Raw genomic sequence first — 27,383 nt, 5'->3', positions numbered from 1 at the left:
ATTAGAATACAGAGGCTCATTAGTTCTGCCTCTAGCACTGGTGCCCCTTTCTAGATGAGCTAGGAAGTTACAAACTGTGATGAAATGCTCATTTGAAGGGGAAACAGCGCAGACTGAAATTATTTCAGCTCCATAAAGCATGAAGGCACAGAAAAATAAGCTGATTTCTACTACAAATCTTACAGTTTGTTCCCTATTTCATATCTTTTAATAATGCTTGAACGGTTCTGCTTGCAAACATGTAGAATCACAGTGAAATTTCTTTCATTTCCTATGTTTTTTCCCTAAATAAATTTTCTCTACCTTCAAACACGCCTATTTGTTCTCACTGTTGTAGAATTCTTTCATCTTCTTTTCAAAAGCTTCTGAATATGACACACAGCCTCACTTGAAAAGAATGCAGAAGAGGAATGCAGGGTGGGGAGCTGGAGGTATGGAGCAGCATCCACTCAGCACGAGTACACACAACAGGACACTTCCACTGCAAGGCAGGCTCGGGGGGCCTGTACAAGAAATCACAAATCATTGTGGCATAGGAAAAATAAGTAGAGGTGATAAAGGAACCGAGTTTCTTATCTGTTTTCTTCTTTGTTTTCTGACAAGAACCTGGCAGCTCAAAACAAACGCACAAAGCTGAGAAGCTGTGGAATGTCCTTCCACAGGATGTTGTGGATATGGGATTGTAAATGGGTTCAAAAGGTAATTGGATGAATTTATGAAGGAAAATTCCATGCAAGAATATGAAGTACAGGGACCCCAGTTCTTTCACAGAAGTCTCCAAGCTGCTGATGGAGGTGGGAGTGAGTTTGGGGAAGGTGGAGCTGTTGGTGCCTGGGCTGCTGCCAGGAGCAGCCTAATGGACACGCTGGACTCAGCTGCTGGCATCCCATAACCACTTTTGTCCTCTCTGGGGCTCTCCTTGGGGTATTTATGATCCTTCTGATCTTCTTCTCAACATCTTTGATATTTAGCAGCTTTGCTAAATCTGCAGTTTGTTACCTCTGTTGTTTCAAATGTCAGCAGCTGAATTGCATCCTCCCTTCTAGTCCATAATTCATCCTACACAGATGGAGCACTCCTGCTTTTCCATGGCAGTCGATTCCTCTGTCCTTAAATTTGTGTTTAGGAGTCAAATGTTTGAAAAAGTAACTTGCTGCTTCAGCCTTTCCAACTTGGAATTTTATTCTGAACTAACATATAAATTCATTTTCCAGAGGAGCATTTAAGAGATTCCTCTGTAGCTTTGGTAACTGTGTTATTGAAGTGTAACACTCACTGAGGTCACTTCACCCTGGGCAGTTGCTTTAACACTGAACCATGTTTATTTGGCCCTGTGGTCTGCACCAACCTGGCAAATGGTTCCTGTTCACCAGCAGTTCCTACTCGTGATCCAAAATTCACCCCTTACTGCTGATACCTGTTTTTTCTTTCTGTGTATTCCCAGTGAACTGTTTGTGAGCTGTGAATGTTCTCAAGTGTCACCATTTGCTGCATTACTCTTCTGATAGCCCTTTACTACCCTCTTTTGATTTTGACTGATTTTTCTTTAGCTGCAGGATTCAAACAACCACTTTTCTGTGGCAAGTGAGTTTAGAATTAAAGCTTCTCAGAGTCTCCTTTTCCATAACAACACTTATCAATGCAAGTGCATAACTCTTACACTGCTCTTGATATTAAATTTCAGTTTGTTTTTTTTTTTTTAAGCAAATGTTCTTGGAGAAGTGAGGCTGCAGCAGGCTCTATGTGTCTAATGACAAGCCAGAACGGGAGCAATACTTGCCGTGTATTGTCCTCTGTCCTTGCCTGTTTCCGATTGCTCAGCACCAATTGTTTCCAGCTGCAGCTGTTTTCTACAGCTGCCAAAACCACTAATGCCCAACCTGTCTCTAGCAAGAGAGAGTGTTAAGAAATGATCCTGCTTTTCTTCAGTGTTTGAAAGATGGCAGCGCTTTGGGTTACGATGTGGTTTGCCTGGTGCATTCAATCTTACACCATGGTGCAGTGGGTGAATGGTTGGTGGTGAGCAGTGCAGTATGTGTGCAGCAATGTATGCAGCTCAGGCAAGAGAATTTCAGGTAACTGGGGGAAAAATCTGGAGCCACTGAACACTTGCTGCATTTTGTGCTATTTAAATGCATACTCTGTATCTTAATTCTTCAGAAATATTAAGTGCTACTTGAAGTTCCTTATTACAAGTGTAGTTGTTTTCCATCAGTATTTTTATACTGTAGTCAGAACAAGGGAAAATGCCCTAAGTACTTGAGGGAGAGAGAAATAGCCCAGGAAGGAATCACAGAGCCTCCTTCCCATGCCCTCAGGCCTTTGCAGGGAGCACTGCTGTCACCCCAGTGCTGTTAGCCTTAAGGAGGCTTTTCAGCAAATAGTCCTGGTTCTGTTAAATTTGTCAGTGTTCACTCAGGTTTTGTATTCAGCTCACTGAGGTTCTGACCTGTCTTCAAACTCTGCTTATTCTGCTGACTGACCCTACGGTTCTGGCCCTGTCACTGAGCTGCTCTTCGATTTCTGACGTTCTCTCTCACCTTCACCACTTGTTGCCTTTTTTTGCCTTCTGTCTCTTTCAACCAATTCAGTTCACTTTTGGATGTATTTTCTTCCTTTAGATTTACATAGTATATGAGTGCCTTTCTCATTGCAAGGTCAAATGGTACTTCACTGAGAAGTCAAAATGTGTGGATTGGCTCTTGTCACAAGCTTAATTTAACCATCATTTATGTTCCTGGAAGGATTCCATTTTTGATCCATTTCATTTATCTTAATACCTGCTTTTAAGCAAAACTTTGACAAATGATAGCAATATGGGGAAGATATTTTAGCATAGTCTTTTGAAAATCATTTTCCTAATATTTGAATTCTAGTCCAGACCAGACTTAAAATAATAGCGTTACAAAATGTCAAACCTGGTAAAGCTATTAAGAAAGAACAGGAACTTTGACTAATGGCCCATGTATATGGCTTAACATTTAAGTAAAGATTGCATTTCTGACTTGAGCGATGAGAAGAATTCAGCTAAAGCATTTCTCTCCGGCTTCCTGCCGGAGTGAGTGTTCTTTGTCTGGCTGTAGCTGTGGGAAGAGCTCGGTGCCACACATCTGGAATGTTCCAGCTTTGTCTGAGATGCTGTTCCCGCTCTGCCTGCGGCCACAAGCCCTCTCTGCCGGGGCACGCTGGCTCTGGGCTCCAGCGAGGGTTTGGGTTCATGCTGAGCTGGCTTCCCGGCCTGAATACTTGTGTTTTGGGAGGGGCGGTGTTTGACAAGCCAGGGGCATGGCAGGATTGTTCTGACAGAGCCACGGAGAGCAGTGCTCCTAACTGAGAGTCCTCAAAATTGAGGATCAAGAGCCGGATGCTCTGCCTTAGCCCAGGAAAGAAGGAGCATTCCCAGCACAGAGGTGCAGCCTCATGGCAGCGGGTCCCTCGAAGTTCCAGGGGTGCAGAGGCTGCACTAACCAACCCCTGCCCTTTGGCAGGTGCTGTGCCAGGAAGGGGGGGTGCCATTCGTTTATCCTGGGGCTCCTGTGGCAGCTGTGCAGAGTTCTGCAGTCCCTCTGATGCTGGGGACTCCGGCTTTGCCCTTGTCCATGGCACGAAGCTGCTCAGCAGGCTCACAGCAGCCTCTGCTCTCAGGAACTTCATTCTGTAGGAGCAGATTCCACGAGGAGAATGCCAGGCACATGTTCAATCTGCCACTTTCTCCTCTAACCCCAATTCAGTAAGATTTTCTGATAACCTCTGTGCTACGTCCGGGAGTGGTTCTTCCTGTGGGAGGGAATACTTGAGGCTGGCAGCCACAGTTTTAATGTTAGAATTGTTTGGATGTGGGCCTGGACTTGGAGCAGAAAATCCACTGCCATTTCACAGCTTTATTTGTCGAATGGAAACCAGGGAATCGACATCACGTATTCAAGAGCAAGAAAAATGGGTTAACAGCAGGGTGTAATTTTTTTTTATAGTCCCAACCCTTCCTTTGTTTGCAATTTCAGCTTAATATATTCATGATACCTTGAAACAGGGGTATGCATTGAGATGGGGGTTTGAAATTGCTTTTGTGGTTGTTTCTGGCTTACATAAGTGTATATATTCTCTAAAGATCAAAAGTGACTGGAAAAGAGGATTTGGAAGAGATTATTCATCAAGATGGTATTTTTTTTGCAATACATTGGAAGGAGGGGAAAAGAGAAATTTCAGGCTTGTTGTCTCAGACTTTGGTTTTGTTCAGCTTTCTTGCTTTCACAAGATGTCTACTTTTTACCAAAATTTCTAATAAGCCACTGGAGTGAAGTCTATGCTAACAAAAGCCATGTTAAGTGTTTCAATAAAAATCTCTCCTGCTAGCTGATCACAGAAGCACAAACTCTGTGGTTATTCCATTGATTCTCCTAAGAGATTCCCAGGATACTTTTTCAAGAGCAGATCTACTTTTTTTTATACTAGTCATTGAAATATATGGATTTCGTTAAATATTTTCAGGTCTGTGTTTTTAATTTTTTATTTGCATATAAAATTTATAAAGTTAGATTATGATAATGTTGTTTCCAGTATTTCTGAAAATACTTTTAAAGTCTGCCTTGCATGATCTGTCAACTCAAATTATCACATTTGCATCTTTTTTCCTAGAGCCTGTGCAGTTAAAAAGCATTTAAATTGTTTGTGTTTTCTGATAAAGTTCAAGGGAGAAGATAAGCCAATTTGTTCATGGCAATTTTGAAATCCTGCTTAATACTGTTATTTAAACCCAAAAATGTTCTGTTAGGATTGAAAGGAAAGTGTGGGAAGAAAATGGCAAATCCCAGCGTACAAGCTGTAGAAGTCTTGTCAGAGTGCTTGAGAAACTTTAAATGGGCTTGTTTAGGTAAACAAGGAATTAGGAATTTGCTTAGGAAAGACGTGGGCCGGAGGTTGGAGAAAAGAATCAGAAAGGTCACGGGAGATGCCAGCAGGGCTTGGATGTGACTGAGAGTTAAAGGCAGTTCTTGTGCAAACGTGGAGGAAGTTATTTCCAGCATTGCTCGGACCCTGGGGAGACTGGAAATAGTTCAGTTCATGTCACAGATTCCTCAAATGTACACGTGTGCAGGCATTATTTGGTGGCAGGTGAATATTGTCTGTAGTTATTTGTTACCTTTTAAACAGCAGCAACATAAGAAAGAAAGAAAATGTTCATATTAATCTAAATGGGAAAGTAGGAGTGGTGTTCCTCAAGTGTTTTGTGTTCGTGCTTGATGTGAATTTTCTTTATTAAAAGTGCTTTATGAGAAGATTTGGAGAAATCTGGAAGAGAATTCTCTGTTAATCCCCAAAAGTGAAGGCTGTGCCATTCTTCTGCGACGAGGTGAATGCTTCTGCAGAAACAATGTGGAGAAGAAAAATATCCAAACCAATGAAAAGCCCAGGATTTTGCCATTTCCCAGCAGTGCCCTGCCCTGTGCTGCAGCAGGAGCTGCCCCATCAGGATGGGCAGCTTGGTGACAGCAGGGATATCTGTCCACAGAAGGGAGCAAGGATCTCTAGGAGGCTTACAGAGAAAGATGGGAACCCAAGCAGCCAGTGAAGGGGATTGCAAAGCATGTGCTATTCAAAAACTTGTAACACTTGTATCCTGTTTAAAGAAAAGGATTCAAACCCTATTACTTACTTCACCAACATTCCTCCTTCCCTTTGCACTCCCCTCGCTTATCTTTTGCCAAGAGCTGCTGTAAGGAGATACTTCTCTGCATTTCTCTTGTTTCTGTCAGTAATAATGGTGAGCCTGAAACTCTTCCACAGTGGCAACTTGCAGTACTTCAGTAAATTGTGGCTTTTGTCACATAAATCGAGTTGGTAAAATTTTTCTTGATCCCAAAACCCCCATTTATCTTCCCATTAAAAAAAATATATATATATATATATTCCAGCTTCCATTCTTCCCCTTCAATCTGTAAAGAATAGCATATGATGTGGTTTCTGTGTTGATTTTCAAGATAATTTTTAGCCTGTCAAAGGCCTTCTGTCTCAACAACTTTGAAACAAAGATTTTTTTGAATAGATGAGAAAGTGCAGCTGCCAGATGAACCGACACAAGAAACTGGAAGGGGAGGATCTTGCAGATGGTTCTAATAAAACTGGGCAAACAGCAAACGGGGGCAGGGGGAGAGTGGGTTGAAATGCAAATTGCAATCCCAGTGCAAGTTTTGGGGTTAGTTTGTGAAAGAAAGTTGCATAAACAGTCATTTGAGGCTTTGGCATTGGGGGCAGTTTATTGTTGCTCTCAGTTTTTCCTGTTGCCACGGTGCTGCCAGCTTTTCCTTCTCCCTGTGTCCATGCTGCTACCTGAGCTGGTGTGGCTGTGCCAAGAGCCCTCCTCTGGAAAGCCCCATTCAGCTATTCATAGTGAAGGTTATGCTTTTAGGAACATGAAATACCAGTAAAAGTCTAGGTTTTCAGTAGCTGTTGAGAGAAGAAATTGTGCTTGTTGGAGCACAGAGCAGTAAAAATGGAGCAGAGGCTTCTGTTGCTTCATTGTTCCTGCCTCTGTCCCATAGCCAAAATTGCATTTTGGCCAAGCCTTGAGAAAACCCTGTGTTTGAAGTTTGTACTACATGATTCATTCATAAGGATGGAGGGTGACTAGTTGTAATTTCTGTCTGTTCTACTAATTTTCTTCTCTTATTAAATGGTATTGGGTCTGTAATATTAGGCCAACAATTAATGAATAAAATTGCAGTAGGAGAGATGCAGCTGAGGGCCTGGATAGCCTCTGATGATCTCAAATTCGATCACTACTGCTTGACATGATAATTTGGGGTTCTTTGGTGGTTCTTCGGGCCAGGAAATCTTATTGACATCTCATTTCCAAAGCCAAAACAATTAAGGCTTTTTTTTTTCTTCCTCTTGCTAATCTTTCCCTTCTTCAATGAAAGGAAGAGTGTTTGAGAGCACACAGGCTTTCAGTTCACACAGGAGCCCTTGGGGATGTGTCTTCATCTTGCTGTGTCAAAAGCTTCTCAAATCAGTAGTTTTGGGAGTAGCAAATCCTTCAAACGCATGAGTAACAGATACTTGTTTGATTTAAGAGTCCTTCAGCATGAGCAAGTCGTTAAGTACTTCCTTTCTCCCCATGAATCAGTTCTATTTTAAGCAGTCATCATGTATTTAATATTTTTTAAAGTATCAAAAGTTCTGACTTTTAAACTTTTTTGGTGTCTCTTGTGTACCTCTATGAATTTGTATTACAAACATATCTGTCAAGGGCTGCACATTCCCTGTACTGATGCATTCCCTTTCCCTGTCTCCTCCAAGAGTGGATATATTCTGTGTGCAGCACTTCTGTGCCCAGGGAGACAGTTTGGAAGTGAAGAAGTTACTGCTCTGAAAGCAGAGCACATCTCTCCTGGTCAGTGGCTGTGTAATGCCACCTCGAAATGCCACCAGCTGAGTGGCCTCAGGAGCTCAGCACCGACCCCCAGCAATGTCCCCCACGCTGCCCAGGGCCTGGGAGTTCCTGGGGGCAGAGTTTGCTGTGCCAGGTGATCCCTGCAGCCTCCTGGGCAGAGCTGCCGTGCTCCCGGTGCGCAGGGGCTGCGGGATTCCACCGAGGGCATCCTGTGCTTTAATGGAACGCTTTGCTCGTGGGTACTGACCCTGTGCTGCTGTCATGCTGCTGTGATTCAGTCCATTTGGAAAGAATCTGCTTCCCCTCTCTTTACTGTATCAGGCAAAAAGGATAATGAACATAAATATTTATAGTTAGGTATTTTTGCAGGGGTTTGTGTCCAAGATACAACATGCTGAGATATTCAACAGCACAAGTGTTGCCAGAATCCTACCAGCTTGGCAAATCTGACAGCCAGCTGAAGGCCAGGATGAGTTTTTCTATGATAAAATTAGGCCATGTATTGAACACTAAAGCATCACCAGTGGTTCACAGCTGAGGAAAAATTCACTTGCAATCATCATGAATAGGAAAAACCTTTCCCAAATGAAGCTTTGTTTCCTTGTGGGTTTGCTTCCATTTTTGCCTCCTTACACAGTCAGCAATCATAATTCAGATGGAGGAGTTTGAAACAGCCTTCCTGTTCCTAATCTTGTGAGGAGGTGCCCCTTTACCCCTGGCTGTCACTCAGCCTGACAGGCCGGGAGCTGCTCCAGCCTGGCAGCTGCTGAGAGCAGGGAGGCTTGGAGGAAGGGTCTGTGAGATGTTTGCAGGAAGGGTCTGTGAGATGTTTGCAGGAAAGGTCTGTGAGATGTTTGCAGGAATGGTCTGTGAGATGCTTGCAGGAAGGGTCTGTGAGATGCTTGCAGGAACAGTCTGTGAGATGTTTGCAGGAATGGTCTGTGAGATGTTTGCAGGAATGGTCTGTGAGATGCTTGCAGGAACAGTCTGTGAGATGTTTGCAGGAATGGTCTGTGAGATGTTTGCAGGAATGGTCTGTGAGATGTTTGCAGGAATGGTCTGTGAGATGCTTGCAGGAAGGGTCTGTGAGATGTTTGCAGGAAGGGTCTGTGAGATGTTTGCAGGAAGGGTCTGTGAGATGTTTGCAGGAAGGGTCTGTGAGATGTTTGCAGGAATGGTCTGTGAGATGTTTGCAGTAAGGGTCTGTGACATGCTTGCAGGAAGGGTCTGTGAGATGTTTGCAGGAATGGTCTGTGAGATGTTTGCAGGAAGGGTCTGTGAGATGTTTGCAGGAATGGTCTGTGAGATGTTTGCAGTAAGGGTCTGTGACATGCTTGCAGGAAGGGTCTGTGAGATGTTTGCAGGAATGGTCTGTGATTCATTTCTTGAGCATTCCTGCCCTTTGTGCTGCGAGAACAGCTCTTCACATGGGGCCTCTCCTGCCCCAGCCTCCAGGGAAAGCCAAGGGAAATGGGGAAGGAGGGACTCATCTGCAGCAGCATTCACTCCATCCGTGTGAATTGCCTCTTTGGAGCAGCGGCTGAAAAGGATTGCACATCATCTTCATTAATTAACTTTAAATGTTTGAAATTAATCTGTAGTACCAGGCACTGGCACAGAAGTGAATATGGAGTGGCTTCAGTCATTTCTTTTTGAGTGGTAGATTGTGTTTTTCAAGTCCCTGTGCTGTTTGTGAGTACAATGACAACTGTATCTGTGATCTCTGTGCCACCTGTTGCCTTAGCTACCATTTAATGTGCACTATGCTGATGTTGGAGATAAAATGTTTTCTGTGGCACCTATAAAACACCTCAGTGATCCTCACAAGCCACAGGAATACCAGATTTATATCCAGCTGTGGCAGTGAGTCTCTGCCATCTCCAGCTGTGCCAGAGCTGTTGGAGTGCAGCTTCACAAGTGAAGGCAAATGGCAAGGCAAGCCCTTCATAGTGCTGGGTAAAGCCTGCAGAATTTTTGGACAGAAATACAAACACCTGCATGCAGCTAAAATTTCAAAATGCGTGTAACTGTTGATATTTTATTGTATAGCTACAGCTCTGGCAATGTTTCCTGGTTTGGTGTTCCCTATAGAGACGTGCCCAAAGGTGCCCACAATTTGGGAACAGGTTTTGCAGGCTGGTGGGCACTAAAGGAGGAGAAATCCATCCCTCTTCCTCCCCCAGCCAGCTGCTTGAACTGCAGCATCCTGCCTCAATCCACAAAGTTCCCAGTCTCTTGTTCTTCTAGCCAGCAAAAAAGACATTTTGGAAGGGGCTAAAATTTTACACAAACAACATCTCTTTATGCTGAGACTTTAAATAATCTTCCAGTACAGCCATTCCATGCCACGAAGTGTTGGCTGATTTCTCTTTTCTTCAAGGCTCTTTTCTCTATTTCAAAGAACTTGGTAAGATGCAAAGAAAAACTTTGCTGCTGTGTGAGGTTCTCAGAACTACGAAGGATTGTGGTGTTCCCTTAACATTCCTTCTGGATGCTTTGCAGGGCTCAGTTCTCATTCCTTTTCTTCTCCTGCATCCTATTTCTGGCCAATCCCATCTGCAAAAGCAAATTGGTTGGTAACACTCGGGTTAGGAGAAGATTCAATCTTCTCCATCCAGAGTAAGCTTTTGACTCATCTCTAATATCTCTTATTTAGACAATGAGGCACAAGTTTAAGTCTGATTTAGTGGCTATTCCCCTACCTGCCTTCAATGCAAGGGTGTTCACCTTCTCATTAAGTCCATTTTCAAACACATCATGTGTGTTTTCTCTTAGGATAATTCTTATTCATCTCACTTGTTGCTACTAGTCTACAGAGCTTTTCAGAATCTTACTTTCAAATGTCCTAAAATGTCCTTTTGTGGTGATAATCGTTGTCAAGGCACTCTGGTTGTCCTGCTCAGTCTGTGCCCTCACCGGGTTGCACAGAAGTTGAAGTGCTTTGCTCCTTGTTATTTGTGGCTTCTGTTACACAAATAATTTGTGTTTGCTTTCTTGCTGCCAACTTTGTCACCCACAAACGCGTTCACACTTGAAGTCACAAGAAGCAGAATACCAGAGGAGGGGAAAAAACCAACCCCACCAACAAAACCCCGGGAGAACTGGACAGTGCTGTCTCCTTGAATAACTCCAAAGAGTTCTGCTCCTTTTCCCAGGAAAAGTCCTTCATTCTTCCAGTAGGTTCCACAGGCTGTTCCTCAGCCTGTGCCTCCTATCTTCATTGCAGAGCTGTAACATGGCTCTTGGGCAGATAAAGTTAAAGGAAGTCTCCAGCACTGTGCTCCTGGGGAATGGGAAAGCAATGGGAATGTTAAGGACAAAAGTCTGGGGTGCCAGCTATGCAGCCAGAATTCTGAAAAGAATTCAACTGTCTTTTTACACAGCTTTTGCAGTATTTAAGATATCAGGAGGTCACTCCTGAAGGAAAATTTACAATAAATCAGATTTGAAATTTGTTTGAAATAGTCTTCTTGTCTGTCTTTCACAGAAAATGTTCCTGCCTTGACCAGCAGTCATGAAGAGAAGGGGGTGAAGCAAATTTGTCTGGACAAGTTGGAAGTTTTGAAATTTTCAGCAGGATCTATTACCAGTGGCTGCAGGAGGTTTTGCCAAGCCAGCCGTTGACATGGGAGTGGATTCAGTGCCTCAGACTTAAGTGGTAACTTGTTTTTTGTCATCTTCTGGTTTCCAGTACAGTACTGTAGGATAATTTAGATTGTGGATGATATTGTTTTACTACTACCAGAGTTTAAATAGAGAAATCTTACAAGAGCCAAACATGTGATTTTGTGAACTTCATTCATTAGCAAAAAGTTGGAATTTTGGTATCTGGTGCTTTATTCAGTAGTTGAAATTTCTTCCTGTGGGTTCATCCCATGTCTTCATCTTTGAAAAGCAAGAAGATTTTTGTCCATTACTTACTGCCTTCCTACCCAATGCCCAGCAAACTGCAGTTTGGAACAGGTTGTAGAAGTAGCTCTGTCCCTGTTTTTTGTTATATTTTAAGTACTTGGTGTGACTCCTGAAACCTGTGGAAAGACGTGCTTACATGGCACCCCAGGAAGTTTGCTTTTCTCTGCTGACATTCAATATTTCCTCAAAAATCTTTTTCCATTTTCTTCCTTTCTTTACTCTTCTTCTTTTGCTTATCTTTTTCTCTGCCATTCATAGCTGGGTATTAAACATCTGAATACTTCTATGCCTGTCTTCCTAAGGTCAGTTTACTAGTCAGGAATACAAAACTGTGCTACTTTTTCAGGTTAAATTGGGAGCAGAAAGCCCCCCCAGCACTGTCTTGCTGTCCCCTTTTGGGCTCTGTGCCTTTGTAACAACGTAGAGCTGGCCACTAAAAACAGAAGCTTTTAAAAGGGTAGAGGGGAATTACCACATCCTTAATACCACACCAAGATGATGTTTCCTTGTCTTTTGAGACAAGAGAGTGAAAGGAGGTGCTTGTGCTCTCCTCAAAGCCTCGCTAAACCCCAGCTCAATAGAATCTGCCTTAGTTTGAAAACTGTGATGTAACTGCATGTATCAAAATTGACATCTCACCACATTCCTTTCATTTGTCATGAATAAAACAAAGGAAATCCGTTGTGTGCCGCGGTTTTGTTTGAAATGTTTCTTTCTTATTCTACCCTCTTTTTTTTTAGAGGGAGAGTGAACAGATCTGACAGTAGTTCTCTGTGACTGATGGTAGGAAAATGAGACCTGCATTTCTGAACCTCACATATATATCTGTTCTTATTTACCAGTCCAGGTGAGGTATTCACTCCACCCCTGTATCATAGTCTGTGTTAGAACTTCACTGGGAGAACAGTCAGTGCCCCAGAAGAATTCTGTCCTAATTTCTGTGAGGTTAAGGGTGAGATTTCAGAAAATGGTCAGCATTAATGTAGCAATTCTGTCTGAAATCCACACTGAGCTCCTGTGTCTCTTGTGAGAGCACAGTCAGACCAGCACTTAGGAGCCTCCCAACCAAGAGCTTAGAGCTCAGCCAGTGCATCAGGTGCTCAGGAGGCTGCCAGGTTCCTCCCTCACTGAGTTCCCCTCTTTAGGAGTTGCCTGGTTTGTTGCCAGAGTTGTTTCTATACTGTGTCAGTGTCTTCTGCTGCTCTGGCAGGAAGGGAGGGCTTGCAGATTCCATCTGTCTGCAGTGGTGACAAATGAAGCTCAGAAAGAACTTAAAAGAAAAATGTTTTTCTTCTTTCAAGTTTTCAGATTTACTGTGCTCTCGTTAATGCCTTGTCTCTGTTGTTCCCTGTAGCCCTGCAGTCCTTTCTCTTTGAAGGTGTGCACAGATCCTCAGATCTAATTCACTCATGTGTCTAATGAGAACAAGAAAAAGACAGTTCCAGCTCTCATGTCTGTTTTGCAAAAGTTTTGGAGCTGGAGCACTTCAGTAGGATGTTTGGTTTCTGTAGGGCACTTTGGAGCCAGAAATATGAGCAGCACAAGTTACAAAGCAGTCCTAGTCACAAACTCTTGCCCATTCTTACTGAGGAAAATACCACCTTGGCTTGTCTGTATGCAGGTGGTCAGGAGAGGATATAAACAGGTTCCAACCACCATCATTAGAGGAAACATTCCTAGGAAACTGGAAGGTGATGTTTTGTCTGTTCCCTTGTACATCTCTGCCTGGCAGAGCAACTTCTTCATGCATTCAGCTTCTGACAAAACAGCACTAACTGTAAATCTGCTGGGGACGAGGACTTCAGCTGAGCAAACAGGTTCCCATCATTGTTTCTGCATTCAAATTACTATTATTTAGCAGATAAAAGTGACAATCAGAGGCCCAGAAACAGGGAGAACAATGCTATGGGATAGATTCCTCTGCTGGCACAGGAAGATGGTAATCAGCTGAACACGAAGAGGTTTTTGTAGTTGAGGAAAGAGCTGGGTGGGATGAGGCCTGGGAAGAGCCAGGGATTGCTGCTCTGGGCAATCAGATCTCCTTCCTGCTGGAGATGCTCTGGACTGGCCCAGGTGGGAAGTGATGGAGTGCACATACTCCTTCTGTCTCTGAGAGCAGCTGGAGGATGTTGCCTGGGAGGTGCTCTTGGCTCGGGGATTTTAAATGGGAGGGTTTTCTCTCAGCTTGAGAACGCATTTTTTCCGCTTGACTCACTGACTGAAATCTGAATGACTGATAAAATTTCTAAAAGTAATGTTGAATTGGTTGGAAAAATAAAAACTGCATTTATCATCAGGAAGGAAGAGCAAAGCAAGGGGAAAGATTCAATGAAAAGGAAGTCACCACCTTCCCAGGAACAATGGGAGGCTGTGGGCAGCACACACACCTCAGCCTGCCCGGCTCTGCTGCCACACAGAGGATTCTCCTGAGGCCCCTGTCAGGCTCCTGTCCCACACACAGGACCCACACACATTCTGTGGGATGCTCTCCATTGGGAAGGCTGCACCAGGAGCATGTTTGCAGAGGTTCCCTCGCTGTACAGAGCACGAGCCTGTGTGCATGAAAGGAGACTGCCCACTGACTCCTGCAGAAGCCAGTCCTTTCCAGGAACAGCACCAGCCTTTGTTGCTTCTCTTTGGCTTGGCACATAGAACAAGGAAGGAGCAGAAAATGTTGGCACTGAAGAGGAGCCTGTTGTGATCCATGTGAGCTGCAGATAAAGCGAGGTATCTGCAGGCACAGGCAGGAGCTACTGGCTTAGATGGATTTTTAGGATAATAACCATAATAACATTCTTTTAATGATCTTACATTTCTGTAGTGCATTTCCTTTGTGCATTCCTGAACAGTTTTCCAGACTCCAAGTGCTGTATCAGTTTCTGTGTGCTTGCAGTTTGGAGAAGCTCTGGGCACAGAGGACTGTGCTGGGTGTGCTCCCCTGCAGAACAGGCCAGCTGCTTCCCTCTCAGGGTAAATCAGGGAACAGATAGGGAAACATCTGAACTGCAATTACACGTGTACAAAAGAAAGATGCAAAACTGAGGATATTTATCTCAAAAGAAGCTGAAAACACAGAAGTCAGGATGTGTTTGAGGTTAAGGAAAAACTACTTTTTTTTTCTTCCCGAGACCTGGCTTGTTCATTTGTCAGGTTCTACCAGGCTTTTCCAGCTGAGGTTTTAATAGCTGAAGGCTGATTCAAAATGGAAACATTGACAGACTAAGCAACAATAGCTTAATAATATTTATTCCATGTCCTTATATGCACTTCTTTCCAGAAGGCAGTTCAGATTTTTCACGCTTGCAGTAGTCTTTGTTTTCACTTAGACTTATCTCTGAAATGTGCCTATCACAGGTGTGTTAAAAATTCTGTCCTTGTCAGTTTAGCTGATAGAAGGCAGCTGATGCTGTGTTTGCTTGAATTCATGCTGGTGTGATGGCTGGAAATTTCAAATAAACAGGACAAAATGGAAAAATTATCTTGTAATTGTGTGGGGCTCCTGGTCTTCATTTTGGCCATGCTACTGTAAGTTCCATCCCAGCAGCTCTGCTGCTGGGGGTCCTTTTGTGATGGGATGGCAGATTGCTTATTGCAGGAGGAGGGAATTTGTAGTGGCTGGCACGTGAGAGGCCTCACTTATGGTGAGGTCTCCTCTTTTCATTTGCCCAATATTTGTAACAAATTCACTTTCCCTGAATTTCCATCATGTGAAACTTGTGTATTTTACTCTGTCATTTCTTTTATCAGCTGCTCAGTTGGTGATAATTGCATTGTATTTTTCATACTGGGTCCTTTCATTTTTCTCTAGTCTGTTATTATGTGATGTGGCTTTGGCAAGAAACACATTCCCATTCTTCCAAACAAAAAAAAAAAAAATCTCAAACCAAAAAAAGAAACCTGCATACAGTTCAGATCCTGCTAATTAAGAAAAGGATGAACTTCTAGGTGAAAAAGACAATTAACACATTTGAACGTGCTGCAGGCAATAACCATTTCCATGGAATGCAGGTAGTGCCACTGTCCCGAGGTTCTGGGCAGTGCTGGATGCCCTTGGGTACTACAGCAGCCACCTCATCCAGGGAGCTGCTGCAGCAACACTTCTTACGCCCCCTTTAACACAAAATAATTGGAGTTTTGGAGGCTTCTCAGATTCCAAAGGTTTCTTCAATTTATCCAGAATGTAACTTTTCCTCTCAAACATCCATTTTCCTGGAGCTGGACTAGATGACCTCCAGACACCCCTTCACCCCTAATGATTCTGTGATTCCTTAACTCCCCCCAGGATAAATCTGAAAATGCACTCAGAACCAGCTGCTGATGGTGCACAGTCTTTCTTCCTCTGCTCTTCCAAAGAGGAGTTCTTGCAGCCCAATCATTGCTATCTTCAACATGAACATTAGCATATCTATATTTTAAGCAGAAATGCTTCACAGGCAAATAGGCAGGGCTTTAAAGAGACTTCAAAATATTTCCAAAAATACCTGCCTTGCTTTCTTTTTCAGCCTTGTGTTATGTATCATTCTCTATATCAGTTAACCTACTTTTTTTGCTAAGCTTTTATTTTTGTTCTGTTGCTTTCCATTTCTGGTGATACAAATTCTGTGTATTCTCTTGGGGAAAACTGCAGGTTACACTTTAACTTGCACTGTGGTGTCAGTGCGTTGTGATTTACATTACAGTGGCATTCCAAAGATATTTCACAAAATTCAGACTTTTCCTACTGAAGGAGTATGGTCGACCATGTGCAAACATAACTGGGATTGTTTATTTTTCCATTGCTAGATAAGAAGGTGCGAGGACAAATAAAATACAAAATGAAAAGAATCCCTATTCCGGATTCTTTAGATTCCTGCCTCCCCACCCAGATGTTTGGAGAGCACTGCAGGCTGCTGAGATGCATGCTGGTTATCTGCTGCACAGCCCTACCCAAGCTCTAACAATTACTGATCAGTTCTGTTCCTTTTCTACTGTGGCTTTGCTGTGCTGTATTGCTGTTCTTATGAACATTTTTACCAGGTTAAAATACTTCCAATTTTTCACAGTGATTTCTTGAATTAGTAACTAGGAATAAAAATACCCCTTGATAGCAAGTAGTGACACCTTGTTTTCTCCTATCAGTGCAGCTGCAAACCAGTCAGAGGGATTGAATCTGTCCCAAAATCCCTGTTTCCAGGGAAAGCACTGCTGAAAATGGAACTAAGACAACTTTCTCCTGTTGGTACTGACTTCCTCTTTCAGTTTTTTTGCTGACAGCACAGTTCAGGTACCCCACAATCTAAACATGTATTGTTCCATGCAGGAGGAGAAGTGATCAATAGTTCTGACTTGCAGACATTTCAGGCTTCTTGAGCACTAGCTCTGCTGTCCCCTCCTGTAATAGTTTCAGATATATGCACTGGCAGTCAGATCAGGGTATTTGTTTTTCAGCACAGAACTGGTTGCTTTCAGCATCCATATAAAGCTTACCGAGGAGGATGCACACACCCACCAATTTAAAGATGCCATATTATGAGAAATAAACAGGTTATTACTGCAGTAATGCCCACTGGAACAGTTTGGGGTGTATTTTATTACACCAGTGTTGTGGTTTCAGTGTATTTAAGGCTTTAAGTGAGTGAATTTACAGGTATTAAATGGATCAAAATTTATGAGTTTGCCTTGTTAATGTAAAAGACATTTCTTCTGCAGCTAAAGAAAGATGGCACCAAGCTCACTGAAGGAAAAATAGTCCTGACTATGAGTCTGTGTTACTGATTTTCAAGAGTTTAGCTGATAATACCCATTAAGCTTGATGTTGGTGATGGATACAAAAATTAACCTTGAATATCTGAGTGGTAGTGACATACTTGAGTCTTGCATCAGTCAGTATTCAGTTAATTATCTAAGTATCAGTGCAAAGAGAGCAGGCTCCAGCTGGCTGTAATTAGGGCTGGATTGTTCCATGCCTTCAAGACAATTTTTACATTCATGGGATCTGCAGCTTTCTGTTGTCCTCATTTCCTGCAACATAAAAGCACTTGTATGTCAAAGAATGAAAGGGGGCAGAGAGTGAGAGAGGCTGTGCAGATAAATCTCATTAACATCCATGACAATCTGGCTGAGAAATAGGCATTGCAAGATCTAAATAATTTTTTTTTTTTTTAAATAAAAAGGGAAAACAACCCCCAGGAGCCATAGACAGAAAGTGTTATTTCACTTGCCTGGAAGACAAGGTGGATCTTTAGAAAGCACAGTGGGTTTTAGAAAAGCTGAAATATGCCCTGTAAATTCTGGTCTTAAGGAGAGAGCAGCAGGCTGTGCAGGAAGCAGGTTGGATGGCACATCAGGAGTGTGTGTGACAGACAGTGGGGGCAGTGCCCTGGGATGCAGCACTGCCAGTGCCAGAGATCCCAGCCCCTTGGTGCACTTCAGGCTCTGGGGTTTGCCCTTGTGCTGCTGAGTTCAGCTCTGCAGTGCTGGCACTGGCACCCAGGGATGTCCTGGCCTGGGGAGAGACTCCTCAGCTCCCTTCAGCTCTCAGGTCATCATGACCTGTGCAGCCTCTATTCCAGCTCATGAGCAACACCGGCAGGTTTTCAAATTATTCCTCTGCTTGGGGAAGAAACAGCCTTTTGTGTAGTTTGCATGTAAAATTGCATGGTGGTATTTCAGTGGGATCCAGTGTGGAAGGTTTGTGCCAGGAGCTGGGAGGGAAAAAAGGGCAGTCAGTGTGAGCCCAAGGACTTCAGGACAGGATCTGTTCAGGCCATGAACCTGCTGAAACCTCCCCTGGCACTTCTGGGGAGCAGAGGGAGGCAGAGGCCCAGCAGCCTCCTGTGTTGGTGCTCACTGCTGATGTCCTTCACTCCCTGACCTGACAGAAATCCACCCTTCCTCCCCACCCACAGGTGCAGCTGCTGCAGTTTGAAAGCTGGGGCTGTTGAGAGGTGTCATGAAGGTGAGCATGGCCATCTAATTCTGCCTTCCTAATGTCTTATAAGGGCCTAAAGGAAGGTAGCAAAACCAGTAGTTGACAGGGAAAGGTGTACAAGTTAAATTCCTTCTTTATTTAATGCAAATTAAATATTGTCACAAGCAGTAATAGTTGCATGTGTGTTTCTGTTCAGGCTGGCTCTGTTCAGACAGGCATCCCCAGCAGTGGCTGTGCAGGTACCTGAGCTGCATTTAGCAAAGGCTTTTGCCACTTGCATAGGACTGCAAGCACTGAGCTGTGTCTGAGCCATCACCCTGCAGTGCCCTGGCACTGGGTGAGCACAGACAATCTGTGTGTCACAGCACTTCAGTGGGGCAAGGCTCAAGTGTGGAATATACACCCAAGAAAATAATTTTATTTTGTGTGCTGAGATAAACTTTGTAAATTTTCTTTTGTGCACTTGACTATTAACAGAGAATTAATGTTTTGCTACTTCAACAAGAATGCTTTACTTACTGACCTGCTTCTGTGAAAGTTTATATTCTCTGAGTATAGAATTTAGAATCATAGATTCTGTTTACTGACTGAAACTAAGTCTCTCAATCCTCAGTATCTCGCTAATTTCCTTGAAACGTTCCTATGGCAGCTGTGCAAAACCAGCTGGCTGGGTAAGAAACTGATAGCCAGTAAGTACAGACCTGCCTCAGCTCTGGCCATACAGCACTGAGCCACTTAGCCATGGCTTGATGTTAATTATTCATCACTAGTGATGAGCTGGGAGTAAGGGCAGTTGGTGTACTGTTCTCCCCCAGTACAGAATCAGAGAATTGTTAAGGTTGAAAAAGACCCTTAAGATCATTGTGTCCAACCACTGACACAGCACTGCCAGCTCCACCACTGACCCGTGTCCCCAAGTGCCACATCCACACAGCATTTTAATCCCCCAGGCATGGTGACTCCACCACTGCCCTGGGCAGCCTCTGCCAGGGCTGGACAACCCTTTCAGGGAAGACATTTTTCCCTAATTTCCAACCTTAACCCCCCCTGCACTCTGTGTCTTCCTTGTTGTGAGGAGCCCAAAACTGCCCGCAGGATCTGAGGTGTGGCCTCAGCAGTGCCCAGCACGGGGGGATGCTCAGTGCCCTGCCACAGCATTGCTGCTACAGCCCAGCTGCCATCAGCCTTCTCCTGGGTTTGTGTTCAGCTGTGCCCAGGTCCTTTCTGCTGGGGAGCTTTCCAGTCCCTCTGCCCCAGCCTGCAGCACTGCAGGGAGTTGTGAGCCAAGGACAGAACCCAGCTCTTCACCCTGCTGAATCTCAGACAGTTGGCCTTGGCACATGGATCTGGCCTGTCCTGGTCCCTCTGCAGAGCCCTCCAGCAGAACATTCCCACCCCACTCAGCCTTGTCTGCCCCCTGGCTGAGGGTGCCCTCGATCCCCTCAGGCCAACCCTTCTCCTTTCCTCCCCAGAGCAGCTCCCTTTCCTCAGTTTGATTTCCAGCAGGGGACTTTGCTGCAGGACCCCATAAGCCCCAGTGCTGGCAGCACAGCTGGGCAGTGGCTCCAAGGTTAGACAAACGAGCAGTGGGACTGTGACAGGCTGCACTGCGTTTGCAGGACACACAGCCACACTCTCCATTTTGCATGTCTGCATTTCAGTGGTTTCCAGAAAGTCTAAAGGTACGTTTTCCAGGAAATTAAGAGAATTCGGTTATGATGACAAAATGTTAAAGGTGCAACTTGCAGCAAAATCCAGGAGCTCTTCAGAAGCTCCTCCTCTCTGTTTTGTGGTTCATGAGGTGATTCATCCCAGAGACCCTGCCTTCCCAACTGCCTCAGCTCATACAGAAGCTTAAGCCTGTGTCTATGTTGCAACTTCAGCGTAAGGGCTAATGGTTCCTAATTGTTGAGTAGCACATTGAGTGCAGTAAGTGCTGACCTCTCTCTGCAGCACTGTGCCACAGAAGGAATGGCTTTCGTGTTGAAACCCAATTGGAGTAGCTGTAATGCTTCATGCATCATTTTAATGGCACTCTCAAAAAGCCTGGTATCTCGGTATGTCATTATCTCAGACTCTGCAGTTGTTGTTTCTTATTTAAATGTCCTATCTCACTTGAGATTTAATGTAATTAGAACCAGCCTGTGGAAAAATCTTTTTCTATTATGTCTTAGCTATTGTTCCAGTCAAGATGGTAAAGCAAATCAAACAGGATATAATGAAAATGATAAAACCATTTGCAAGAGGCAGTTTTCCTGAGGGAAGCAAAAGGCAGCACCGCTTTTCATTTTGCTTTGTAATTCTAAACATGGCATGGGCCTGGAGTGACTCCATGGAGACTTGTCCAATACACCTGAGAGCACAGACAGGTACAGCTGGCAGGAATCTGCCTTGCCTGATCCAACAGGGAACCAGAAGCACCACAGCAATAAGCTTCTTCCACTGTCACTGCTGCTGTCCCAGCCTGTTCAGCCAGCACTGGGTCTGCTTGCCAGCCAAGGTGTGTGTGAAGGAGCTGGGCCTGCAGTAATGAACATCTGAGGTTGTTATTTTCACCTCGAGCTGCAGCATCCTGGCTGGGGGGCTGCATCCAGAGGGTGGTGTCTGCAGAGGCACCGGTACCCACAGCCTCGGTGTAACGTGTGTCTGCAGCAGAACTGCTGCTCCCGCTGTGGGAGGAGAGGGAAAAGTGTCCAGGGCTTTCCTGCTCTGGCTTGGAGGCCACATCACAGCAAGGCAGGAGCCCTGACTGCTGTCTCTGCTGGGTGATTGCTGAGCAGTTCAGGTGTTACTGTTCCACATCTCTTGGCTTTTCTATTAGGTTTATAATTTGACATCAAAACTGTTTTGCAATGTATTTTCTCTTTTGTGCACAAGCCACTTGTGAGCAGGCTTTTGTATTGTCAGCACGTGTTACAGAAATCTATATTAATTCTCAGCAGCATTGATAAACTTCAGCTGTGAGAGGGAGGCTCTGATCCAGGGCTGCGTGCCATGGGCAGAGCTGGGCAGGCAGTGCCTGCACGGGGTGCTGCCAGGGCTCTCAGTCCTGCTGTTCTAGAGGGGATGGATCGAGTGCCCAGTGGTGCAAAGCCTCTCCAGCCAGGCACTGCTGCTGCCCTGCTGTTGGGGTTACCTGGCACCATGGCCTTTGGAGTGCAGAGTGCAGCCAGCTGAATCTGTCTTCACACAAATGTCAGAAGCAACTGGTCATGCTTATTTTTTCAAAAGCAAATTATGTAAAAATGTAAAGGATCAAAATGCAAGTAATTCAAATGATTGAAGAAATCATTAGGTTAATACCTGCAAGCTCTTGTGTAACTTCAGATGTAATGAAAAAAAGAAAATCTACCTGGAAAAACTCTCTTTTTTTGTAGGTTTCTAGGTTTGGTGCTGACTAATTTATAGATCACCTGTGCACAAGTTTGCCTCTTCTGTTACCTTGATCTCTTTGGAATTGAAGAAACAGTAGTTTCTTCCTCTTATCCTTCTATCCTGTTCCTTTCTTGTAAAGAAATGATTAAATACTCAGAGTACAAATGCTGCACATGAATATTTATAAGAACTTTTATAACATTTAGCGAGGCAATGCTTCATGGCTGTCTCTTTCTGAATGCACATAAGAAAGTGCCATAATTTCTTCAAAGCTGCACTGAGTCCTTATTTGCTACTGGGTTGGCAGGAGCTGGAGGCTCCTTGGGGCTGCAGTCATTGATGATGACAAAACACAGAGATCATTGGGGTGTTTCCTACTTTTCTGTTAAAGCACTTGGCTTGTGTTTAATATCTCATAAGAACGCATTTTTCATGCATCATTTACATTTAAGTTGCAGAAAATTGCTAGGTAGAAATCTTGTTACTGGCATTGGATAAATACCTGATTCCTGCGTTGATACTTTGGCCTGGGAAGAAACAAAGTGAAATGTCTTCTGCTTGGAAGACTGACACTGTGGGACAATTGAGTGGCCCTGGAGCACACTGTGCAAAGCACTTGGAGGGTCCTCCTGTTAATGCAGAAGTGCTTTAGCCTCCACTTCTCTGCATATTGTCTCTCTGGAGTAGGGCATCCTGTGCATACCTAATTGCCTGTGTAATGCCTCAGAGTGTTGTCACACACCCACTTCTAAAAAGCAAATGGAAACTAGTAGCTCTTAATAGCAGATTTTTCCCCTTGACATCCTGAAAGAATTTAGATCAGATTAAGCACAGAGGAGAAAGAAGAAAGGCTTTAGGAATAAGCAAAAAGGAGAGGGGGTTAGAGTTGTGATTTGCTAAAGCTGAAGATAATTTTAGAACTGGGTTTGGAAGTCCTTGCTCATAATCCTGTTGTAACCTCTCCCCTTCTCCCTTATAAAATATTTGCCATAAATTGCATGTTCTCATGTCCACAAGGTTACTACATGAATTGAAGACTTGCAGTGTTTTTTAGAAGCTGGAGTGCATGACGTGGATTGGAAGTTCCCTGTTGGAGCTTGGCACAGCACGTGTCGGTCTGTGTGATGTGCTGCTGAAGTGCCCCCTGTGCCGGGGCTGGTCCAGCAGACCCACTCGAGGACAGAGTGGGAATCACCCCAAATCAGAGTGGGAATCACCCCAAATCAGAGTGGGAATCACCCCAGGGCTGTGGGCAGAGCCTGGGACCTCCCGTGGATCTGCTCCAGCAGGGGCTGCCTGGGTGTTCCACACCCTCCCACTGGGTTCTGACAGGCTGCTTTCTGTGGGGTGGGCTTTAAACAATGCCCACTGTCACATCTTTCCCTGGATCAGCTGGCTAAGTTAATTCTCCCTGGAATTCATTAATAGTATAATATTTCTGGTTTGTAATCATATTTTCTCAGTTTTAAGTCCCTTTTTCTCTGATCACATTTACTTTAGCTTTCTGCCTGGGATGTGTGTGTCTTCTGTAGATCTCAGTCTGAAGATACCAGAATATCCCAAGGATCTGATACTTGTGATTTCTTCACTTTTGTGTCTGTGTTTATAAATATGTCTAATTTATACTTCTCTGCTACAGCAGTATGCAAACTATAGAGGTGTATTTTTAAAGAAGGCACCATTTATGTGACTTTAACCCCTGAACTACTACTGTACTTAATTTTCAGACAGTGATTTTGATCTCCTTCCCAGATGTTTTGGGCACAGTAATTATTGGAATTATTTTCATCATTAGCAAAGGACAATTGAAGGAGACTATCACCAAACAGTTTAGTTTACATTTCAATTAAAGCTGTACACTTGTGGCATTACATTTATCACTAGATATTACAATAATAATTTTGAAAGACAATAATGCTCTCAGTTGTGCTTTACTTGTGCAAAACTTTTGAACTTGATGCATGACCTCTGAGCATGTCAGAACTTGGTTACCTCTGTAAGAAAAGTACGTGCTCACCTGAGAACTCTTGGAGTTTAGCAGCAGGCATAATTCAGGATCTTGGGAAAATGCTCCCAAGTTTGCATCGACAAGGAAACAAAGGTATTGTCCACATTGGTGTGGAGCAGCTCATCAAATCCACCTAAACAGATTAAAAAACCTGTAGTCCTTGGATAATAATATCTACAAGAGTTTTCATATCACATTTTTCATAGGGAATATTGAAATTAGACTTAAAAAATAATAGTATGACAGCTCTTCCTAATTTATTTCTTTGCACTGAATTTTTAGTAAAAATGAAGTGTGCACCAGGGAATGCATAGGCACAGCAAGTGGTAAAATCCCAGGGACCTTTAGAGACTTTCATTTGTCTCTGGTTCCTGGCATATTAAAGGTTTGTGGACTTTTGAGGCAGAATTTATTTTATTACTACTACAGAGCCTCAAACTGAAATCTTCCATCCTGCCCTGTGAGCCAAAGGCCTTGACTCAAGCAGGGATCTTGCTGCTAGAGCTCGGTGTCTGACTGCAGAGCAGTGACTGCTGGAATTGCTGCCACGGAGGGGAGGTGAGGGATCTGCCTGCTCCTCCTTCAGCTCGGCCATTCATGATGCTGCTGCCTCACTTCAGCAGGCAGCCATCTCATTATCTCTGGGAAGTCTCCTCTGCCCTTTTCCTTCCCCATTCTTCTTGCTACAAGTTTAGCAAGTAATTAAAAGAGTACAGTGGCTGAGGAGTGAAAGTGGAATTTTTCCAAATGCTGTTCCTTGTGAAATGGAATACATCGCCCACACATCCCAGGGCAGTGATTGAAGATCTCCTCACATTTGTCTTACTTGAGATTTAAGCAAAATCATCTGCTGAGCATTTCAGTCTATCCATGTGCATTACAATCCATCCAGGCTCCCTGAAAAGAAAAATGGGAAAATAAGACATGGTTAATGTCCCAGGCTTTATGTGGAGAGAAGAGATTTAACATGGGGCATTAGAGACAGAGGCTCCAGTCTATCTCCTGAGCTAATTAGCATTGGGAGCCCGTCCTTTTGGTAAATGCCCTGGGTTACCTGGGCCTTGGAAGAGCTCTGGGCTGGAGCAGCAGTGCAGGGAGCTGGGGCTGCCTGGCTGTGGCACTGCCTGGGGCTGCAGTGTGTCCTGGCAGGGCAGGAGCTCCTCCTGGAACCCACCCAAAGCCCAAGCCTTGCTTTGGCACAGCCACGGGTGAACAGAAGTTGTGCAGGGCTGCTCCTTACAGCCACTGTCTCTCCACTTTACTCTTCCTGTTCCTGCAGTACCATATGGAAGTAAGGAAAGTACTTTGCTCTCTAAAGAAAGAAAGAAAGAAGAAATAAGTATTTTGATGTAGCAAAAATTTCTGTATGAACATGTATTTTGAAGACCTGCACAGCACAGAGCAGATCTGCTTCAGCTTCTCAGCTCTGCTGTATGAAGCAATCAAGAAGCCAATCCTACACCTGTATCCAGGCAGCTGATAAATCTCCTATTATTAACTTCACCTTTTTTGATTTTTTTATATTTTTTTTTTTACATACAGAATTCTGGCATCCAAACAAGTCTTCTGCCTTTATTGAGTTTGACATACTGCAATTTCTCTCAAAATTAAGGCTTTGGGATCCCTGTTCACATACCAGGTTTCAACAAAAAGCTTTATAAAACAGCTGGCTTTAAAAGCTGAGTGATTGTCAGATGAGAAATGATTTGTACTTGAAACAGTCATAGAAGGTGAAATTAGTAGTGACTCATTTTCTGGTTATGCCAAAAAATATTTCTGCAAATCACTGAAATCCAAAAAATTTAGCATTTAATCTTTATTCACATTACTGAGACTGGTTTTTCTGTCAAATAACTGCTGGGTACTATTGCAAACAAAAGGCTTGCTTTTTAAAACAGCTTTAAAATAAAGCACAAATTCCTTGTATTTGAAAAACCATGTTTCCTGTCTTCCTTGTGCCTCTGTATATCTTCTTTGCAGATGCTGAATTTTAGTGAGGTATAAATAGATAACTTGGTTAACAAGTATACAAAAGGCTAAATTAACTTTTAAATCTAGTACATTTTAATTTCATTTTTCTATGTTGATACTGAGAAACCAAAATGATGAAAGTGGAGTGTTATGAATGTTCTGTGGGTTAGGACTGGCTATAAGTGACAAGTCTGAAACTGGCTGTAGGTAGGAGGTGCTACTGAGCAGGATGCTATGTATTAATCTTTGTCCTAAAATTAGTCAGGGGTTTTTATGAGCAGTCTGAAAGAAAATGTAAATAGGGAGAGCAGGAGATTTGAAAGCAGAGATATGCACTGGCTACACAGGGAAAAAATATGGAGGAAATACGTTTTATTTATAATGTACAGCTGTAAACTGGGAATAAAAGATTTTAGGCCAGGCTTGCCTGATTGCACTGAGAAAAGTGAAGCTGCTCAGAAGCTCGTGGAAGGCATGAGCACATCATTACTGATAACAGAGGACAGTGCCTGGCCTCCAGGTGTGCAGGGATTGCTGCAGCAGTGGAAGCCTTGTGCTGGTGTTTGTCCCCAGCGTGGGACCTTTGCAGAGCAGCGCCCAGGGGTGCTGCTAACAGGGCACAAGTGGCACTGGGGGTTACAGGTGTGGGCAGCTTCATTTCCAGAGAAGGGCAGAGAGCTCCCTTTATTCCTATTTGTATTTGAAAATAGCAAAGTAGAAGCAGAAGTGCTGCTGAAAGCGATGAGTAAGGCAGCGTTGATGGCTGTCACGGTTACCGTGGCAACCCCTTGGCCACGGGTTGGGATGCCATCCCTGTTTATGTAACCATCTCAGAACATATGCCACCACCACTAATTAAGCCAAGGTTGAGCCCAGAACTTTGAAATCTGCCATAGCTGGTTTTTTTTTCTGTAGGAATTGCAGGGTTGAGCAGTGCAGGGAGCGTGGAGCCTCCTGTGTGACCATCCTGGGGACACCTGGCGTGACCTTGCCCTCCGTGTGCAGGAAGTGGCAGCAGGGCAGCCTGGGCTGTGTCCCTGAGCAGTTCCCTCCGGCAGGGGAATGTGGTGGTGTCTCCTGGCCACTCCTGGAGACTGAGCCCAGGAGCTCAGAGGGAGCAGGGGCAGAGCTTTGCTGCTGCTGTAGTCCCACGCTGGTTCTTGTTATAAACAATATACTTCCAAATGCCACAGTGTTGCACAGGGCAGGAATAAACCTCCCTCAAGACCCTCCAAGAGAGCTGGTAATAGCAGCCTGTCCCATTTCACTCGGAATGGCAGTGACAAAAGGTAATTGCCCTGAGCTTGGTGTGGTTTCTGGTGTGGGCTTGTAGCAGCCCAGTTTGCTAATAAAGTATTCTTGTCATAAAAATCTCGTTTGAAAGGCAAGGAATTCAGATGAGTGTGATTCTGCTTTTACCTTCAGACCCCTGTAGACTGGTATTGAGTCATCTCAGCAGTACAAGAGTAGAAAATTCACATTGTGCTTTTTCTGGCTACAAAAGGCTTCGCATTCTCAGGATTCTGTCAAGCACAAGTAGCGAAATTTGCGTCTGGCAATCAGGTCCTTTAGGAAAACATTTCTATCTGTAAAGAAGAAGCAAAGAAAGAGAATTGAATGTTGGTGGTGATTTTCTTTCTCTTTCCTTTGCTAGAGCTCGTTTGCTGTGCTCCAGCTTTGTTGTTTCCTGCTGTGTCGTGCTGCGGGAGTGAGCGCAGGCGTTCCCAGGTATGATCAGCAGCCCCTTCATTAGCACCTGCTTCATTAGCACCTGCTTCATTAGCAGCGGGTGTGGGCCGGGCCGGCCGGGCAGGAGC

General features: G+C 44.1%; 1 protein-coding gene and 1 long non-coding RNA gene across 4 annotated transcripts in view; one reads left to right on the top strand and one right to left on the bottom strand.

The window, feature by feature from the left end:
* The window catches only part of PEAK1 (pseudopodium enriched atypical kinase 1), a 108,736-nt gene that overhangs the window by 37,802 nt on the left and 43,551 nt on the right, over positions 1–27,383 (top strand). For all 3 annotated transcript variants that reach the window (XM_053988230.1, XM_053988231.1, XM_053988229.1), the window contains one exon: positions 10,878–11,048. The gene's annotated coding sequence lies outside the window, so the exon portion shown is untranslated. The remainder of the gene's footprint in view (positions 1–10,877; positions 11,049–27,383) is intronic.
* Positions 23,466–27,116, bottom strand: LOC128813267 (uncharacterized). The gene is made up of 4 exons (XR_008438980.1): positions 26,986–27,116; positions 24,650–24,907; positions 24,422–24,492; positions 23,466–23,728 (listed from the first exon to the last, which is right to left on the bottom strand). It is a non-coding gene; the product is annotated as an uncharacterized LOC128813267 (long non-coding RNA).

The sequence above is a fragment of the Vidua macroura genome, chromosome 12 (genome assembly GCF_024509145.1).
Source record: "Vidua macroura isolate BioBank_ID:100142 chromosome 12, ASM2450914v1, whole genome shotgun sequence".
NCBI classification, from domain to species: domain Eukaryota; kingdom Metazoa; phylum Chordata; class Aves; order Passeriformes; family Viduidae; genus Vidua; species Vidua macroura.
This window is presented reverse-complemented; position numbering and strand designations above follow the sequence as displayed.